The 21250-nt window shown below is 44.3% G+C and overlaps 1 long non-coding RNA gene across 1 annotated transcript; it reads left to right on the top strand.

Moving 5' to 3' along the window:
* The first annotated feature begins 897 nt into the window (after window positions 1–897).
* LOC118231444 lies at window positions 898–8030 on the top strand. The gene is made up of 2 exons (XR_004766063.1): window positions 898–4799; window positions 6911–8030. It is a non-coding gene; the product is annotated as an uncharacterized LOC118231444 (long non-coding RNA).
* Window positions 8031–21250: the final 13220 nt, after the last annotated feature.

The raw sequence follows: 21250 nt of genomic DNA, 5'->3' as shown, positions 1-21250 counted from the left end.
ATGGTGCCACGCTGGCAGCATGCCAAAACCGATATCAAACAAATGCAAGATTGTGCTGACAGAGAAGAAAAATGGGGACGGATTGAGCAAAAGTTCATGACGATGGGGTGTGGCGATATGGCTCCAGGACAGTGGCACCTAACAGCCTCCTGCCATATCTCACGACTCAAATACACTGGGTCATGTTGGCATGGAAAAGATGAAATATCGATTTGCACAAGTATGGTGGAACCCAAAGTTTTTGCAGGAAGCTAAGCAATTAATCCAGAGGTGTGGTCTTTGTCAGTGTAACAATAGTGACAGGCGTGTGAAGGTTCGTGTTAAACAGACACCAGCACCCCCTGGGGTGTCTTGTCACCTGCAAGTTGACTACATATCTTTGCCTAAGTGTAAACGGTTGCAAGGTTACAACAATGTTTTGGTCATTGTCGATAAGTTTTCTCATTGGACGGAAGCTTATCCGACAAAGAGGGGAACAGCTTTACACACAGCAAAGGTGTTGACATAGATATCATTTCGAGATGGGGGTTGCTAGAACAGATTGATTCCGATCAAGGAACTCATTTTACCGGAACTGGTTGTGCAGAGGTTAGCCGAATGATGGGAGTTAAGTGGTCACTACACTTCCCACATCACCCACAATCATCTGGGCTTGTTGAGCGAACAAATTGAACCTTGAAAGAACGACTGGCAAAAATGCACCAGCAAGGTACTGATGCGTTACCTGCTGTTTTGTGTAGTTTACGGGCGATACATAACAAAGAGACAGGCCCCTTTGAAGTGATAACGGGCAGACTAATGTCATTGCCGGGGACCATTGATTTACGGAATGCGGACGTGCATCTGACATCAGACGCTGATTTCATATTGCAAACAATTGACTGAAGTAGTCAAGACTGCTGCTCAGCAAGTGTCCGACGCACGGGTAGAACCACTGGAGGGAGGTCAGTCCATCGTTCCAGGGCAATGGGTAATGGTGTACAAGACACAACGCGTAACATTAGATGGACCATTTCAGGTTCTGTTGACAACTGACGCAGAGGTTAAACTACAAGGCAAAAATAGATGGGTTCATGCTATAGATGGGTTCATGCTAGTTTTTGCCAACTTTTGCCAACCCCCAGTGATGCAATATAAAGTGATAGCCTACTAGATGTGTTAAAATGAAACCTACTGTACATAGTCAATTCTGCTCTCGTGTAGTTTAAATTACGATGTTGCATATAGCCTACTAGATGTGTTAAGATTTCCTTGATACGACTGCATTTCTTCTCCTGTCTGATGTAGATTTGAGACGACCAGATATCCTTGCCACTGTGATGTCATAAGACAGTCGACTACCCTACGCCAAGACGATGAGGTCTCCAAGGAAGGAACATTCACCACCGGAGAATCTTGGACCCCTGAGGGCAACAACGTACTCCTGCCGTGAATGGAACCAGAGACTGAGACAATCACAGCCATATACTGACACGCGCTACACACCCTAAGTTTAGCTCACAAGCATAACCTACTAACTTCCCCATAGTTATTAAATTACCAGCATAATGTTTATATTTTTGTTAGCAATTTTTCTAGGAGTCCAGGCATCATATGATAGCCATAATGACGTGCCCAGAGATAACACGTTTAGCTACAGCTGCTGCCTTCGCTCAGGCAAAGGGTTACAACTCATGTTGGGTCTGTGGTCTGTTACCCATTTCCTCAGACACCTATTCATACATGGCGATCCCGTTCACCCTGATTGATTATGTCATTGCCTACAGCAATCACATGAGCCGTTTTTATCGAGATAATATCACTTTGTACAAGAGACTAATAACTGACAACCCACCAGAATAAGTGAAGATTTGTTATGCACCTAAGGGATTATTATGTTGGGTCAGTAACCCAGAACTCGATCGTATAGCTTTCAAGGTTCAGGGTTATCTTTATTGTCCCACGAGAGGAAATTTGTTTTACAGCCAGGGATCACAAAAGACAGAATTATTGTGTTCAGAGAGTGACCAGACCCGAAGCTGAGTTTTAGTTAACTTTATTCTCCCAACCTCGGTTACCATGCTCACGTAAGCTGTCCGGCTCTGTCACGCCCACCAAACGGTCTTAAAGGCATAGTAACACATATGCCGGTACACCAGTAAATTCCACTGCTTAAACAGACATAACATTTTCTCCCCCCCCCCCTTAAGGAAGTACAACACAACTTTCAATCCTTGAAACTAGAAACCCCTTTAACGACTAATAACATAGTCCCTGAACCAGACAGGCGGAGCCCTTGCTCTCTGAGGGCGAGCCTGCTGAGGAGCAGGACCTGGCGGCGGCAGGGGGTTAACCCCCAACTCAGTCCCCGGAACAGGCTGCCAGCTGAGAGAAGCAGCGGGGAACAGGGATGATGCAGGGCCTGTCGGGGCCCAAACCCTGTGCAGGCGGTTCGAGTGCCACCGAGTCCCATCGTCCAGTCTGTAGGTGGCCGGTCCTAGCTGCCAAGTCACCTGTCGAGGCACTGACCAGTATGACTGCAGCTTGTTCTTTTGGTGTGCATGTTTGATCCGGACCCAGTCCCCTGCGGACAGGGAGGGGTCCCGTACTCTGCGCAAGGTGTCAAACCTCTGTTTCATCTGTGCCTGTGAGCTGCGGACCTGTACTTTGGCTTTTTGGAGCCCTGGGCTCACATGTGCAGGGGCTGGCTTGGCTCTCAGGCAGTCCAGTGGTTGTTTTAGTTCCCACCCTATCATGAGCAGGGCCGGTGACACCCCAGCGGTGGAGTGCTTGGATGCCCGGATTGTCAAGAGGGTTTGATTGAGTGCAGCACTGAAGGTTTTCCCCTCCTCCAAACAGGCCCGTATTCCGTTTTTAAGGGTTTTATTCAGTCTTTCTACCCCCCCATTACTCTCCAGGTGGTACACTGCTGTCCTGATGTGCTTGATGGACCGCCGTGACAGGAACTCTGAGAACTCAGATGATATGAATTGGGGCCCATTGTCCGACGTGACGGTGCTAGGCTGCCCCCAGCGCCCGAAAAGCTTGCCCAGGCAGGTGATGATGGCGTGTGTGGTAATGGAGCCCAGCTCAAAGGCTTCCGGCCATTTCGAGTGGACGTCGTGCACTACCAGTAGGTAGCGGGCGTGTGCAGGTGCCCCGTGAAGCTCGCCGCAGAGGTCAATCTGAATATGCTCCCATGGTGCGGACGGCCATTGGAGTGGGGTGAGGGGTGCTGTGGCTGGCTGGCCCGTTTTCCCGCTCAAAAGGCAGCAGGTGCAGTTTTTCACCAGCTCCTCTACGTCGTAGTCAATGCGAGGCCACCACACTGTGTCTCAGCAGCGCTGCTTCACCTTGACCACTCCCAGGTGGCCTTCATGTGCCATGTGTAGGACTCTGGTCCTCAGTGTCTCTGGTATGACCGTGCGATGGCCACGTGCGAGGCACCCCTCCCCCCAGCATGAGAGCTCGTCGCGGACTCTGTGGTAGGGGAGTAGGCTGGCGTCCACTTTAGCGGGCCAGCCGTCCTGAATGTAGGTGCGGAGGGTGGAGAACGTCTCAGCCGAAGCCTGCTGCAGTTCGGCCAGTGTGACTACTGCGCTGAGGGGCCCGTAGAGCGTTTGGACCCAGTCCTCATCCCCCTCTGAGTCTGGCGTTTCACCTTCCAACCCTGCTGTGGTGGAGACTGCCCTTGATAGCAGGTCTGCCACCATATTCGTGCGCCCAGGCACAAACTCGAGTTTGAAACTGTACTGGTTCAGTCTATCAGCCCACCTCAGCAGTCTCAGTGGCCTGTGCCCTGAACCCTGGGTCGCCAGCAGTGTCGTCAGAGCCTGATGGTCCGTTCGGACGGTGAAGGCCCTGCCATAGAGGTAGACGTGCCAGCGTTCACAGGCCCACAGACAAGCGAGGGCCTCCCTCTCCCCCACTGAGTACTTTTGCTCAGCCGGAGTGAGCGCCCGCGAGGCGAAAGCCACCGGACGCTCCATGCCCTCTTGGACCTGGGAGAGTACAGCCCCAAGTGCCACCCCAGAAGCATCACAGGTGACCAGGGTGGGGGCGGTGAGGCTGAAATTGGCCAGAGTGGGTGGGGATGTGAGCTGCCGTTTAATGACACGCACGGCCTCCTGGCATGCCGGGGTCCAGTCCCAAACAGCATCCTTGCAAAGCAGCTGGCGCAGAGGGGCTGTTGCGTCAGAGTAGTGTGGCAGGAAACGTAGATAGTAGGTAGCCATCCCCAGGAATGAGGACAGCTGGGACGGTGACCGTGGGTCTGGAAGGGACAGAATGGCCTCAGTGTGAGACATGATCGGAGTGATGCCCGCCCTGGTGAGCCTGAAGCCCAGGAACTCGACCTCCTCGGCCCCAAACACACACTTCTCCGCGTTCAGGGTGACGTTGTGCTGTCTGAAGCACTGGAAGACCTGCTCCAGGCGAGCATTGTGCAGTGCGGTGGAGGGCGCGTGCACCACCACATCGTCCAGGTAGATGGAGACCCCCGGAATGCCAGCCAGGATGAGTGACATTATTTTCTGGAAACAGCTCGGGGCCGAGGACAATCCAAACGCCATGCGCTTATATCTGAACACCCCCACATGCGTGATGATAATGTTTTTTTTTGACGTCCGTCAGGTCGACGCAGAGACGGAGTCCACCCCCCCTCTTCCTGGCTACCACCAGGTTGGACACCCAGGGTGAGGCTGGTTCAATGACATCGGCCTTCGTGAGGCGACGAAGCTCCTCCCCCACCGCGTCACGGAGGGCCAGGGGAATGCGTCGTAATGGCTGAATAACTGGCCGTACAGATGAGTCCACCGTAGGTTGGTGTACGAACCCGGACATGCACCCCAGGCCCTCAAACAGCTTCGGGTGGCGGTCAGGCCAGGAGATTGTGACCTGTAGGACACGCAGGCCCCCAGCATCAGTCAGAGAAAAGTTCAGTGCGTGGAAGAGGTCTAGGCCCATTATGTTAGCTCCCGTACGTGTGATGTAGAATTTAGCATCAGGAGCACGTTGGCAGTTATACTCCACCGGGAGACAGGCCACACCCAAAGTGGAGGTAGGGGCATTGCCGTAGCCTGACAAGGAGTTAGCAGCTACACCAAGGGACACATGACTGAAATAGCGTCCATACGTGGCTTCATTCAGGAGGGACACTTTAGCCCCGGTATCAATGAGGAGCGGTATGGAGGCTCCGCCCACACGGCATGTGCAATGCCTGAATGTGGCCCGCTGGTTCTGCACTATGTTTATAGGAACAGCAGCAGAGGGTGACTGTGCAGGCGGGGAGCGGCACCAGCGTGCAAAATGATTCCGTTTTTTATGACAGTTACGGCAGCGCTTACCCAGAGAAGGACATGATTGGTCTCTAGGTCCATGCTTAAGAGAGCCACAGTTACCACAACGCCTGGGCCCCCTCTCCCTTGACACTTCATTAGCCACTTTGTGTACATCCAAGCTCTCATTGTCCATGTAAACAGCCACTGCTTCCTCCTGGGCCACATGGTGGATGGGCAGTGTTGATGACGTCACGGGCTCATGGACTGCGCGCGAGAACTTCCGTGCCTCCATTTGCGCTGTTTCTAGCTGTTTCCCAATCACTACAGCATCTGCTAACGTCATGGAGTCCAGTTGTAATAAAAGTCTTTCTCTCAGCTGAGGGCATGCTGTTTTCTCTATGAGTTGATCAACTATCAGACCATCTTCCAACCCCCCAAAGTCACAATGCTTAGCTAGCTCACGTAGCGCCGACACAATGGACTCACCGGACTTCTGAGCTCTCTGACGAAACTCATACGGTGCATACGTCGGCTCTTTCCTGAGCTGAAATGCTCCTTGAACGCAGCAGTAGAGGCGGCATACGTTCGGTCCGTCACAGTAAGAGTAGCGAAAATCCGTTGCCCCTCCTGTCCAAGGCAGTGCCTTAGCATCGCGCACTTTCTAGCCTCCTGCAAGTCGTCATGTCCCAAAGCTAACAGATAGTCATCAAACAACATTAACCATCTGTCCCAGGGAACTGCAGGATCACCGGGAACAGGTAGGAAAGGAGGGGGAGGTGGTAAAACGAAATCAGACATCCTCGTTCGCCAAATATTGTGTTCAGACAGTGACCAGACCCGGAGCTGAGTTTTAGTTAAATTTATTCTCTCAACCTCGGTTACCACGCTCACGTAAGCTGTCCGGCTCTGCCACGCCCACCAAACGCTCTTAAAGGCATAGTAACACATATGCCGGTACACCAGTAAATTCCACTGCTTAAACAGACATAACAAGAATACAAAAGGACAACATCACGACAACATTAGCACAATTAAATCACTGAGCTAGTGCAGGGAAATGGAAATTCATACCAAGTACAAATTTGCAAGTGTGCAAATGCGCACTTACGGGGTAGTGCAAGTAATGCTGCCAGATTGCTATTTGCCATTAAGCACATCAATAGCACTTGGGATGAAGGAAACTTTTAGTCCTCCAAACAGGTGCCCTGAAACGACAGCCTGAGGGCAAAAGCTCAACCTCCCTCTGCTGTGGATGGTCCTTGCAGACCAATATAGCATTAGCCCTCCTAAGGACATGCCTGTTATAAATGTCCAAAAGCCTGGCCTGACTCCCCCCTGAGATCCTACTAGCCACCTTAACAAGACCTCCAAGTCTGTTCCTATTGGACAGATTTAGGTTTCCAAACCAAGCAGTAATACAAAAGGTTAAAACAGATTCAATGAAACTTCTGTAAAAGAGAGTCATCATCTCAGTAGAAACATTAAAAGAGTTAATTTTTCTCAGGAAGAAAAGTCTTTGCTGGATCTTTTTAAAGGTACATGGGATTCGAAACACAGTTTATCATCAAGGTCAATGTCAACACCTTTTATAACAGTTGGCAGTGGTGACTTTCTGAAATCAATGTTCATGTCTTTCGTTTCGACACATTTAGATGAAGGAAAGACTCATCACACCAAGCCACAAAGTCATCCACCACCGGCCCATGATCCTGTTCCTCTCCTTCAAGAAGGCTAACCATAACAGAATCATCCGCAAACTTCAAGATGTGTCTGTTCTTATGGTTGCTGCGACACTCATCAGTGTACATGATGTACAGAAGGGGGGAGAGACAGCAACCTTGTGGGGAACCTGTGCATGAGTAGAGCTGGTTGCAGAGAGCACCGTTAACTCTCACACACTGTGACCTATCAGTTAAAAAGTCCATTATCCAACCAATCAGGTTAGGATCAAGTTTAAAATGACAGATGAGCCTGGAAGCAAGCAGGAATGGCTGGATGGTATTGAATGGCGAAGAGAAATCAATAAATAAGAGTCTGGCATGAGCCTTGGGGCACTCCAAATGCAGTGTAACGACAGCATCCTCCACACCTCTACCAGGCCTGTAGGCAAATTGTAACGGATCTAGCTGTTCCTCGACCTGCATTAAAACCTCATTCTTGATAAGCTTCTCAAATGGCTTCATAACTAAAGAAGTCAAAGCTACTGGCCTGAAATCATTTAACGCTTTAGGGGTTTTACTCTTGGCTACTGGGACAATAATGGAGTGTTTCCAAAGCTTGAGGACCTTCTGCAGCTTAAGAGATTGCGTAAAAATATACTGAACGATGCTACAGAGCTGGTCCACAGAACTTTTCAGTACCTGGCCACAGATGTTGTCAGGTCCTGAGCTCTTAGACTTAGTATGCCTGAAGAGGTTTGCCGCTCTCTTCACATCAGTATTAAATGCTGGAGAAGCTGTGGTCTTTTCTCTTATCTCATTCATCTGTGCAGTAAAATCATGAGTATTACATCTTAGATAAAAACCATTTAATTCATCAGCCAGGTGTTTATCTGAATTAAAACCGCCCAGAGCGACCCCCCTGTTGCCCTTATCATGTGATCCTGTCATAGTTTTCATTCTGTTCCAGGCTCTCTTTAAGTTATTACTGCTAATCTCTGCCTCAGTCTTATCCTTGTACCTCATTTTAGCCTTTTTTTTATTTCAGCCCTCACCTCCTTCTTTGATTCCCTCTCTATTGACATCACCTTCATTAAAAGCATTTTTCCTTTTACATATCAGACCCTTAATGTCTTTGCTAGGAAAAATCTAGTAATAATCTCTAACATTTTCATTTAAATAAATGTCTGTTAAGTCACTATCTATCGCTGAATTAGGTAACACAATGGTGATTGAGCCTATTATATTAATTTATTTTATTATTATTATTATTATTATTATTATTATTATTATTATTATATTAATTTATGATTATGAACTGGGTGTCTGTGGTGACATTCCCGGGAAATATCACATGCAGCGCACAGTTAGTGACGCGTTTCCATCACCCAGCAGTGGTTGGTCTGCCAGAGAGGGTAGGCGGAGCTAATGCAACAGGATCGTCTTCAACTCACTTGTGTGTGAGCAGCGTACTGTTTTTTTCCAGTCTCTGCTAGCGTTGCGACTGCGAGTAAACGGTTACTATGGCCGAACAAACAAAGAAAAGATCGATGACTACAGATGATGAAACTTCAAAAACAAGTGCAAATCCAAAGAAAAAGAAACAAATTTGACGTTCAGATGAAGGCAAACAGTCAAAAAAGCAAAGCAACCGTCAGCGAGGAAAAACCGGAATTACCATCAGCGTTGCCTTGCCAAGGTGGAGAGCATTGAAAGAAGAATTGGGACTGAGGGGAGATACAGATATGGCTCTCTTTCTCTTGGACTGGTAGGTACCGCTAACGCTTATAAATATGAAATCTACTCTACCTAAATTGTGGACTATTGTTTTGGGGTAGTCTCCAGGTGGAATTGCAGATTGTTTGTTCGTCATTAGGTTTGAAAACAATGAACGGGGCCGTTTTGGCACTAATTTATTTTCTTAGCGAGCTAGCTACCGGACCATGTCAAGAAAGGCAACCTTAGTTTAGACAATGTTGCGCAAAGTAGCCATAACTCATATCAGGTAACATTACATTAGCTAGCTAGCTAATGTAATTAACATAATCTAATGTCAGCTAACAATTAGAAAAAACGCTAGCTAACGCTACCGACCGGTACCAACCTCACAAACCGTCTCTCGAATTCAAAGCTACCTTGTAACTTTGCAATGTAGCTATTAGCTAACTAACGTTACCATTATTAACACTGCCATCAAGTTCATCAATATATTATAATGATTGGAATAAGTTAGCCTAATGTTAGACAATAAATGAGTATGTCCATAACGTTACTTTTATAACAACCATTTTTTATTCAGTAAATAGTAAGTGTTATAGTTAGCGTCTCAGAAGACATCATTCCCTTTTTGCTTTCATGTGTACTGGTGACCTCGAATTGTTATGGAAGCGTGGCCCAGATGCCAACTGACTGTCCTCACACAGGCGACACTGTTTGGATCTCTGGGAAGTGAGGTCCAAGTGCCGCCCAAGACAACAAAACGGAGATCTTCGAGATTGTTACTAACTTCTTTGGTAGGAATCACAGAGTCTTTGCCAAAGGACATGTAGCTGTACACAACGTCCGTAAGTACATCAATATCAGAGGAGTCCTCCTGAAACACTGACCAGTCTGTGCAATCAAAACACCCCCTGGAGGGCAAGAGAACTGTCCTCAGTCCAGACCTTGACCTGCCTTTTAATCGTTTTCTCCTTCCTCAGCACAGATCTATACACAGGCAGAAGGTGCACAGAGTTATGATCGGAGGAACCCAGTGCAGGTCTCTCCTTAAAGCTAATTTATGCTTCGGAGACAAAGTGTCGTACGACATGTCACGGGACAAAAATGATGAAAATTTGACAGTTCTGACGTCAAGCCGACACTTTTAGAGGGTCGGCGACGGGTGTCGCATACCTGCTGATTTTTGTAAGGTTGCAGACGCCGTCATAAGTGTCGTGCAGCTGTGATTGGATGGCTGAAACGAAAGCAAAAGGGTTGCCATGGCGACGTTGCTAGTTTACTACCTACTTGTTTTTATGAATGAAGACTGTTTTGCATAGCTAACTAACTAGCAAAATGGACAGGTTTGAGGAGAATCTGGCCAAAGAGGTGAGGAAATATCCTCACATCTACGATTCTACAAGGGCCGACTACCGAGACCATGAAAAACAAAGAATTCTTGATTCTTGAGATAGGAAACACCCTACATACAGAGTCGCTCATCTGTAAAACCAGATGGAAGCAACTTCGGGACAGGTACGTAATGTTGTCATAAAATCTTTGAACTGTGAAGAATGCCTTACTTGATTATATTTTGAACAGATGTAGCTCCTGGGTAAATGTTTTTTTTTTGTTGTTTTTTTTTGATGCATAGTAGGTTTGATCTAAATGCATTTTTTAAATTTTATTATTAAGGGCGTTTATGGTTTTAATCACTCCGCGCTATGATGGCATTATAAACAAATTGATGAGCGTTTTTGTATTTTTGTGCATGGTAGGTTTGATCTAAATTCAGTTACAGAATATAGCACTTTTTTTCAAATATAGTATTTCTCGATGTAATTGTGTGGCCGAGTTAATACATGTCTACGCTTGTGGGTCAGGCACTTTACACGGTAAGAAGAAATTTTATATTGCTTGTGTCGAAAGTACAGCGACGGAAACTATAGATTTACCCAGGAGCCACATCTGTTCAAAATGTAAACAAGTAAGGCATTCTTCACGGTTGGGAAAAATTTTATGACAACGTTAACGTTAGCTACGGTCATTTAGCTAGCTGTCAATCAATCAATCAATCAGCCTTTATTTATAGAGCACATTTCATACAAATTTGCAACACGATGTGCTGAACACAAAAATGAAAATGAAGAACTTCAAAATCAGGTGATACATAAATGTTCATAAAAGATTAAAAAAATGAATTAATAAAATGAATTAGCTAACATTAGCTAGCTAGCTAGATAGATAGACAGTCAACATAATAGATTTCATCTTTAGTGGCGCTGCCATTTTTTGCGGAATGTAAAGAACCCTCTGCTGGGCTTGGCGTCTGGTTGATATAGAAACAACGCACACTGTCGCTGAAATATAAATGCAAAACGTTGTGCGACAAAGTTCTGTCGGCCGACACTTTGTCATACGACACTTTGTCTCCGAAGCATAAACTAGCCTTTAGACTTACACGCCCCCTTAATGGAGCCATAACATAGATCTAGAGTGTTGCGACGTGTTGGGCAGGTGACATATTGATAAAAACTGTTCAAAGATTTCTTGAGATTGCAATGATTAAAATGATATTTGGAGCATCAGGATAGATGGATTGCAATTTTTGTGTCACTTTAAAAATGGTGTCAGCAGCAGATTTAGCGTCAGCCTTGGGGTGAATGTAAACAACGGTAACAAATAGTTGGGGGAACTCCCTCGGGAGGTAAAACAGCCTTACCAACACAGACAATAGCTCAATGTCGGGAAGGCACAGCCGCTCACGCACAGTAACATTACTGCACCATCTGTGGTTGATGTACAAACATACCCCCCCCCCCCCCGCCCCAGTGATTTCTGTGTCACCTCACTGTCCCGATCCAGCCGGAGAGGAGCCGGATCCAAAGTCGAATCCGTGTCCAAGTCAGTGAGCCAAGTCTCAGTGAATGCCATAAGACAGGCATCCCTATAATTGGGTAAATGGTTGACATTTCCTTGTAGCTCGTCTAACTTGTTCCTCAAGGATGGAACATTTGCCAGGATTATAGAAAGCAGAGGAATGCAATTTTTTAGCTGCTGCTTCCTGATGCATTCACGCACGCCGCCTTTCTTTCCTCGTTTCCTGACATAAGAAGACTTTCCAAAGTTATTATCGGTCCCAATAACATAACATAACATAACATAACATAACATAACATAAGACGAGAACAGGCCATTCAGCCCAACACTGCTCGTCTATTCCTACCACTAAACTGTACTTAATGCTTAGTTTACCTAAAGGCTAGATAGTATCTAACACTGTATCAAGCCGGGCCTTGAATACCCCCAGTGTTTCTGCCACCACTACATGTCCAGGCAAGCTATTCCATACATTGACCACTCTCTGTGTGAAAAAATATTTCCTAATGTCTGTGTGAAATTTACCCTTTGCCAGTTTCCATTTATGCCCCCTCATTTTGCTAACCGAACCCAACTTGAATAATTTCCTGTAGTTCACTTTGTTAATCCCTTTAATAAATGTAAAAACCTCAATCAAATCTCCCCAAAGTCTCCTTTTACTAAGCTTGAAAAGTCCAAGCATCTCAAGCTTTTCCTCATAACACTTATCTTTTATAACCAGAATCAATCTGGTTGCCCATCTTTGGACCTTTTCCAGTGCCTCTATATCTTTCTTGTAGTATGGTCCCCAGAACTGCACACAATACTTTAAGTGTGGTCTGACAAGGGTATTGTATAGGGTGAGTATGATCTCCTTAGATTTATACTCAATACTCCTGGCTATGTATCCCAGCATCCTGTTGGCTTTTTTTTTTTTACTGCTACAGCACATTGGCCAGACCCTGATAGGCTTTGATCAACTATTACTCCCAAGTCTTTTTTTACATGTGCATTCTAATTTTGTACCACCCATAATGTAATCCTGCCCTATGTTTTTATTCTCCACACATAGAACTTTACATTTAGTTATATTGAATTTCATTTGCCAGGTTTCTGCCCACTTCTGGACAAATCTTCTTGGATTACTTAAGTAGATTTAGCTGTTGGCTAAACCTCCCGGTTTTGTATCATCTGCAAATTTAATTAGTGTACTTTCAATGTCCGTGTCAAGGTCATTTGTGTAAATGAGGAAGAGCAGTGGACCCAGCACCGATCCCTGTGGAACTCCACTTCCCACAATACCCTGCTCAGATAAGATCCCTCCTACTACTGCCCTTTGTGTTCTATCCCGTAATCATTTCTGAACCCACTCTGAAATGCCTCCTGTAATTCCGACTGTCCTCATTTTGATAATGAGTTTGTCATGTGGTATCTTATCAAATGCTCTTTGGAAATCTAATAAGCCCTGCTCCCATCCAGACACTTGGTAGCTTCCTCAAAGAATGTCAAAAGGTTTGTCAGGCATGACCTTCCCTTGCAAAAACCATCTTGGCTATCCCTTAGGATGTTCTTATTTTCAAGAAATAATTCTAGTTTGTCTCTAATTCAAGTATTTTACATGTGATGCAAGTTAAACTGACAGGCCTGTAGTTTCCTGGATCAGTACGGTCCCCTTTCTTATATATTGGTATTACAATACCCTGTTTTCAGTCATTCGGTGTTTCTCCAGTTTCTGAAGACTGTCTAACAATGCTTGCCAGTGGTTTAAAAATGTTCTCACTTAACTCCTTTAGTACCCTTGGGTATATGCCATCAGGGCCTGCTGCTTTATTTGTCTTTAGATTATATAATTTATCTAATACTTCTACATCCCCTATGTCAATATCTGCCAAGACATTCTGAGTATTTAATATGCCTTCTGGCCTATTAGTAACCTCTTCTCTGGTGAAACTCAACAATGTAGCCATTTTACGGCATCAGCAATATCCTTATTCTTACAAAGCAGTGCTCCATCATTATTTTTATTGCCCTTAACCTCCCCTTTAACTTTCCTTTTCCTACTACAGTATTGAAAGAAACACTTACGGTGCATGTCCACTGCAGCGTCGAAAGCAGCGCGATTTGACACCTCCCATTAATTTCCTATGGGAAATCTGCCCTGCAATGCATTCTGGTAGCGGTGCGCTGAAGCGACGGGTAGCAGCGCGACGAAAAGGTTGAGCAGAGCTCAACTTTATGCAAATGAATCCGTCAAGCGCGTTCCATTGAGCCCAGCAGGTGAAGGCTGTGCTGCTGTTTCTTCAGCCGGCTAGCCAAAATCTTGTTTGGTATAAAAAGCTCCGCACATTTTGAGGATGGAGGAAAAACTGATAATTTCTGTAGCTGCATTCCCAGTGTTATACGAGGTAGAGAGCAGCTATTACTAGCTTGTTGTTGCGGTCCATGGCGGGTTTGCAATATATTGTGATGTTATCTGGATTTAAAATCGCCGGCGAATTATCCGATAAACGATAGATAGCTAGCTTGTTAGCTTGGCACTAACTCCGCTAGCCCTCACCCAAAAACTTAATTTAAAAAAATTAAGTCAGTTATACTTGGAGGGTAATGTTAATTTTATTCTGGTTATTCCACTCCTTTGCAAGCTTATTAGACAAAGTATATTGTGATGCTCCTATATTTATACACGTAGCATGAACGGGAACACATTTTCAGCAGGACTTTGTAACACCCACCAGCACCCACCACATATTTTTTTTGACGCGCCCCCAAGCAGCCAGGCGATCTGAAGCGACACGTCGACACGCGACGCTGCAGTGGACATGCATCGTTAGGATTACTTTTAGCATCTTCTGCAATTTGCCTTTCATAGAGCCTTTTTGCTACCCTTAGTTCTTTTTTAACCTTAGCACGCATACTACAATATTCAGTATCTTCCGTATAGCTTTATTCATCCACTGTGGGGACTGCTTTTTCAACTTACTTTTCCGCACCTTTGGAATGAATTTACACCGTGCATCAAGTATAACCCTTTTGAACCTGCCCCACTTTTCATTCACAGTCCTGCAATCAAGAAGTTGCACCCAGTCTACCTTACTTAATTCTGATCGCATCTTTTTAAAGTTGACACGCCAAAAATTTGAAATCCTGGAGTTAGATGGTGCCCTCTTAGTTTGTCAAAATACATCAAACCAGACTTTGGAATGATCACTTGTCCCAAGTGGTTCCATTACCTCTATACTTTAAATTCTGTCAGAGTCATTAATAACACCAGATCTAGAATTGAATTCCCTCTTGTAGGCTGTCTGACATACTGTGCTAAAAATAGTCATTTATAACATCAAAAAATTCCTCCTCCCTTTTCCCTTGTCCTGTCACCAATTCCCAATTAATACTGGGGTAATTGAAGTCGCCCATGATAATAGTCTCACCTCCTCTGCAAGCTTGTTTTATATTTTCAAAGAGCATTGTATTCACACTACTGTCTGAAGCTGGCGGTCGGTAACACACTCCTATGTTAAGCCCCTTCTCATGTTCCCCTATGAGCTTAATCCAAATATCCTCACTAGGCATGAGCTGGTCAATTTCTGGAATTTCTTGCACATTAAAATTATCTTTTACATATAGAGCCACACCCCCACCTCTCTTACTGGATCTATCCTTCCTAATAAGTTTATACCCTTCTATATTATATTCATCCCCATCCTCTTCCCCCAGCTATGTCTCTGTAATCCCTACTATGTCATAGCCGTTACTATTAATATCCGCCTCAATTTCCAAAAATTTGCATTTAAACAAAAACATTTTAGAGTTGCTTCTACACATCCTCTCCTGTTCCCTCACTCAATGCCGTCCCAAGTCACCCCTACTAAAATTTTGCTTTAAAAAGACTTTATTAATGTTTTCACTATTATAGGTAGCCTTGACAGCTTCCATCTGGGCAGTCTGCGCCTCCCTACTCATTTCACTCTCTATCCTCCCTGCCCCTCTCTAGTTTAAATAATCCTGTGCTACCCTGAGCATATGCTGGCCCAGTGCAAAGGTACCCCTCCGGTTCAGGTGCAGCCCATCATGTTTGTACAGCTCACTCCTGTCCCAAAAGGAATCCCAGTGCCCAATAAACCTGTACCCCTCTTTCCTACAAAAGGATTGTAGCCACGTGTTAAACCTCCAGATAAAGTTCTGCTTCCCTCTGCTTGCACGTGGTACAGGTAGAATTCCAGAGAAGACTACCGTGGAGGTTTTGCTCCTAATCTCCTCTGCTAATTACACAAATTTGTCCTGCAGGACCTCAAACCTGCCCTTACCTATGTCATTGGTCCCTACATGGACCATGACAACTGAATCCCTTTCTTCTCTGGCCATGAGCTTGTCCACGCGCTCAAAGAGATCTCCTACCTGGGCACCAGGCAGGCAACACACCGTGCGAGACTCCTTGTCACGCGAACAGACTATGCTGTCTACCCCTCTAATAATTGGGTCCCCAATAACTCCCTTTTCCTGGAGGTTGTGGCCATCTGTGTGCCCTGAGGCTCATCAGTCCCCCCACTCTCAGGGTCAAGGGCTAGGTCCAATTCCTGCAAGGGCTGGAATCGGTTGGACACCACAACCTCTGGAGATGCCGCCCCTATGTGGTGTGCAAGCTCTTTCCTGCGCTTACGCTCTTCTGTCTCCCTGCCTGTTCTGAAGTCTTCCCCTCCCGACCTAAGCGTGTACACAATAAATATTTCCTGGTTAAGGTTTTGATCCAACAAAGAGTGTATGGGATCATCCACGGCCTGGGGATTCCATTGTAATCCCAGGAGAAACTCACATGTGTACTTGATTGTTTGAGGAAACTGGTAACTCCAGGCAAAGTTCACAATAATCGTCGAAAGTAGAAGGTAAAACATATCCATCCTGAACTAACCAAAAAAACTTTAGGACATAAAAGGGATAGGATTGGACTCACTTGGAAACTTAAGAAACAAACTTTTAAAACAAAGACAAATAACACGAGAAACACCTGCTGCTGGTCGCCGCAAGAGCAGCGCCCACTTGTGGACTATTGATGACGGCATCACCACCTCCTGGCTACCAAGTTGACTAGCCTAAACCAGAATAATTAAATTAAATTAACTGGCTGAACAGAGGTTGAAATGAAAATTGTTATTACTAACGTTCTTTTAATTGTAAATAAACAAATAATTCAGCACATTTTTATCATTTGAATCACATACACATGCATAAACACACGCATGCACACACATGTTGAATGTTATAGCAGTGACTACAACTATTCAGATAGGCTTTTTGTATTTTATGGCAGTGATGAATGAGTTCAATGAATTAACTGACTAAACAAAAGTTGAAATAAGATACAAGAACATTAGTCACAGTTTCAGGTAAAGTGGGACAGTTGTGTTGGTAAAGTGGGACATTCATTTTAACGTTAATAACATTTACAATTGTAAACCAATATTATTCCAATGATTTTATACACACACAAATATAATTTTTTTAATAAGTACTATATATAATTCACAGACCTATTTAAAATGAATGTCCCACTTTACCAACAAAACTGTCCCACTTTACCTGAAAATGTGACCTGAGTGAAAACAGGGTACTTACGGTGTTTGAAGGTCTATAATTTTTTTAATAATTCACTTTTCAACAAAAGTTCATCAGAGATACCAGAGGATCAAAAGAATTTATCAAAACATGACTAGTGTGTGAACAGTTTTTTGATGTTATAGACGATCTACTAAAAAGTGTCCCACTTTTGCCGAACCCACCCAACTTTATTGAATCATGTCAAGTAAAACCACAAATTGAATTCTTATTCTTATAAGTAATTTGGGTATAACTGGGTTAAAAATATGACTGTAAACCCCTTAGTTTAATAGATAAAGGCAGGAGTTTCTCCATTTTAGCCTATGGGGAAATCGCGAGCTGTGGTGTACTGGACACCATATTAGTTTCTGCAGCTTCTGATTCTCCAGTTCCTAAATACGCGCTATGATCTGACCGACTAGACGATGGTCTTGTTGTCCAAAGATCTTAGACTCACCTTATGCCATGCTCTGCCATTCAACTGTGACCTGTTCTCCCACTAACCCCAAAAACAGCTGCAATGTGGCAGACAGACAAGCCAGCTAATAAATAATTCTCCAAAGCTTCTATAGACAGTATGTGAAAAAGGCATCCAACTGATCTGGCGTAATCTGAATTTTGGAAGGAAACATTCAGCCGATGAACCACTTCCTGCAAATTGCTGAACACTACAGGGTCTGTAGTGTAGTACACAACCTCTGTGAAGCAACTAACTGGAACAAATTGTCAAAACATCTACACAAAAGGTAATACAATCAGGACTAGCTTTTTAGCTATGTTAGCCAGTTTCAAATATCTGGATATATCTTGAAAATGGGCTATAGGTCTTTGTGCAGGGGATATGGGTGACAAATTAAAGGACAAAACTTGAATAAATCAGAAAAGAAACATAATGAATGCAGATGCTTCCATGCAGGTGTGCTGCATGATACAATTAAGCAATTCATATCCTAGCATGCTCTGTGGCATGTATAAAAATTCTGAGCAGGCCCAGTTCACCTTGATTTTGGATCAAGATGGCAAGAGAAAAAGATCTAAATGACTTTGAAAGAGGGTTCATTATTGGGACACAGATGGCAGGAGCTTCAGTCACAAAGACTGCTCAACTGGCTAGTGTTGCAATAGGAACAGTGGCTGAAGTGACATCTGCATTTACATCTATGGGGAAGACATCAGTAAATAGGATTGGAAATTGTGGTCGAAACCACACATTCAATGAATGTGATGCTTGTGCATTGCGATATGTAAGGAAAAACAGAAGAGCAACTCCTTAGGTGACAGAATATCAATGCTGCACGTGATCAGACTGTGTCAGCAAGAACAGTCCATCAACAATTACATAGACAGTGATATTATAGTAGGGTTGCAGTGCATAAACCCCTCATTACAAAGACATACGCACATATGAGTGTTCAGTGGTGCAAAAACCGTAGGCACTGGTTTAGAGAGATGTGGTAGAAAGTGATATTACATTACATTACATTACAGGCATTTAGCAGACGCTCTTATCCAGAGCGACTTACACAACTTTTTACATAGCATTTTACATTGTATCCATTTATACAGCTGGATATATATACTGAAGCAATGCAGGTTAAGTACCTTGCTCAAGGGTACAACGGCAGTGTCCTTACCCGGGAATCGAACCAGCGACCTTTCGGTTATAAGCCCAGTTCCTTACCCACTGTGCCACACTCCGTCAATACGGTCAGATGAGTCCTTCACCATATTCTCGACAAGTGGGAAAGTTCATGTGGGGTGTACATCAAGAGAACAGTATAGATCTGAATGCTTGACCCCTACAGTAAGGGGGTCCGGTGGCTCTGTTACGCTGTAGGAGGCATTTTCCTGGCATGGTTTGGGCCTACTTGTCCCCTTAGAAGGAATGGTCACTGCAAATCAATACAAAGTTATTCTGAGTGACCACCTTTCTCCTGTGATGAAATATTTCTATCCTGATGGGAGTGGTCTCTTCCAGGATGACAATGCCCCCATCCTTAAACGTAACTAAATACGAGTGCAATCAAACAGCTAATTTCTTCCAAATTGCTATTCCAAGTAAAACAAGTCAAGTCAAAAAGAAATCCCAGTACTTTGGGATTTGAATCCTACTGCCATTCTGCGTGAAGCTCACAAACTCCAGTGGTTTTGCAGTTTAGTAAAGCTCTGATGCCAAAAAGCACATTTTCCCATTGAAGTTGTTACGACCTGGTCTAAGGTCAGACGGTAACAAGGTGAATGATAAGGGAAATGAGTGGGGATTGGGTAAGGGAAACATATTGCAAACCGACCAGTACCTCCGGTCCCTATCTGCCTATCCAAATCTAAATGAAAACTGGCTAGTCTTCAAAGGGCACTGGGCATGGGGCGGCTTTAACCACTGAGTGCAACACAAGAGTCAAGGTGGAGAACCAGCAAATTGTCAAACACGAAATCCAATTGGTAAACAACGCAGAGGGCCTAGGTGCGACTCGCAATCGAAATTGAGAGCAAATGGTCAGAAACACGAAAGGGCAAGAGTTAAAAGGAAGGAGTCAGTGGCCATACACAAGATCTAATCAGCAAACAAACAGAAGGGCAAGACGGGAATCAGAATCAAACAAGTAGGGTCAAATATACAAAGTCAAAAGAAGCAATCACTATATACAATACACCAAGCACAAGTTCGAAGAACTAATCTCCACTGGTAAGTGGCAAACGGTGGCTATTTCAAGCTGAGAAACTGAAACAGAAACGCTCAGATGATGAACCGGAAAGACGAAACACACACTCAACCACGACAAAGGGGTCGTGACAAAGTCTATTCAAAACTACGAATTTACCCTAGCCAAATAAAATTATTTAGCACAGTATTTTTGAACTCTAAAATTTGTTCACACTGAGCTTACTCTCCAGGCACTCTTTTTTCTCTCAACAGAAATGATGATTTAAACGCTGAATTGATTAAATTGCAATTTAATTAAATGTCGAATCAAATGAAATTCAATTGTAACCCCCTTTGCCTGAATTGTTAGGTTAGAAGGTATATTAGTAAATATTTAGGTTCCATGAAGAGGTTGGACTTTAAGTAGGTAAGTACTCTTTAGTAGCACTCAAATCACCCCAGAGATGACTCACTCCACAACTGGACAACTGGTTAACCTTAGGAAACTAAAGTGCAGGGCCGGGGGGGGGGGTCGCATGATAAAATCCTTCTTACATTACATTGTTATGAAATGTTCTGTTGCCATTCCATTTGAAATTTATACTACTAGTTCTGCGATAGGGGATGAATAACGTAATTACAAAAATAACGTTTTTTTACCTTAGATAAACATTGGATCGTGTGGACCCCCCACGTGGTCGTGTGGCCCCCCTAGCGGTTGTGGCCCTAAACAACCGCATAGACCACTTATGCCATGGGCTGCAGTGTATCACTCTCTTACAAAAGGCATCAAAACAGAATCCTAACAGAAAATTATTGAGTTCATCTTTTCCATCCTTTACATAGCTCCCAGTTTAAACACATTTCAACTCAAATTCCATAAATGTGCCTTGGATGCAGAATAAGAAACCATGGTAGGTCACTAACCACCAAGTCAGCTAGGAACTTTTAAAGATAGATAACTTTTATCTCAGGTTAGCTGAATAATAAACAAGCAGGTATCAGATTAGTATATGCCCAATGTGTCTGGAGAACTTCACAAGTTATGCTTAATAAAACCTGTGGTGGCTATCAGTTTTTACTCTGCGTTCCTCTTCCTCTTTGTTGTTGGGCCCAACAAAACTAAATCCTCCAAATTCAAATTTAAACAAAACTGAGATCCCAAACCTAAATATCAGAAAATGCATCAACACCTTAAAAATAATAAATGCAATCAGAATGGATTAAGGCCTCTTGTGTTTGTTGTCCTTTGTGTTTTTCATATAGTGAGTGCAGTCAGGTTCATACTACCCCTTCTTCCTTTCTTTCCTGTGAAATTGTCCATCCAGTGGTTCCACTCATGATGAACATGTCGTAGTTGGTGATTAGTAGATCAGCAGTAGAATGACGATGACTCAAACAGCAACAATTCAGTCTGACAATGGCTGTGCCCCAATATGAAGTCAGCTGCCTTAGAAGGCTGCATTTGAAGGCAGAATTTTTCACTATTTTCACACTTGTCCTTCGTAGGCATGTCCCAAACCATCAAAAATCATCAAAAA

The sequence above is a fragment of the Anguilla anguilla genome, chromosome 7, assembly GCF_013347855.1.
Source record: "Anguilla anguilla isolate fAngAng1 chromosome 7, fAngAng1.pri, whole genome shotgun sequence".
In the NCBI taxonomy this organism is placed as follows: Eukaryota; Metazoa; Chordata; class Actinopteri; order Anguilliformes; family Anguillidae; genus Anguilla; species Anguilla anguilla.
Note: the sequence above shows the minus strand (reverse complement) of the source record. Positions and strands in the feature narration are given on the sequence as shown.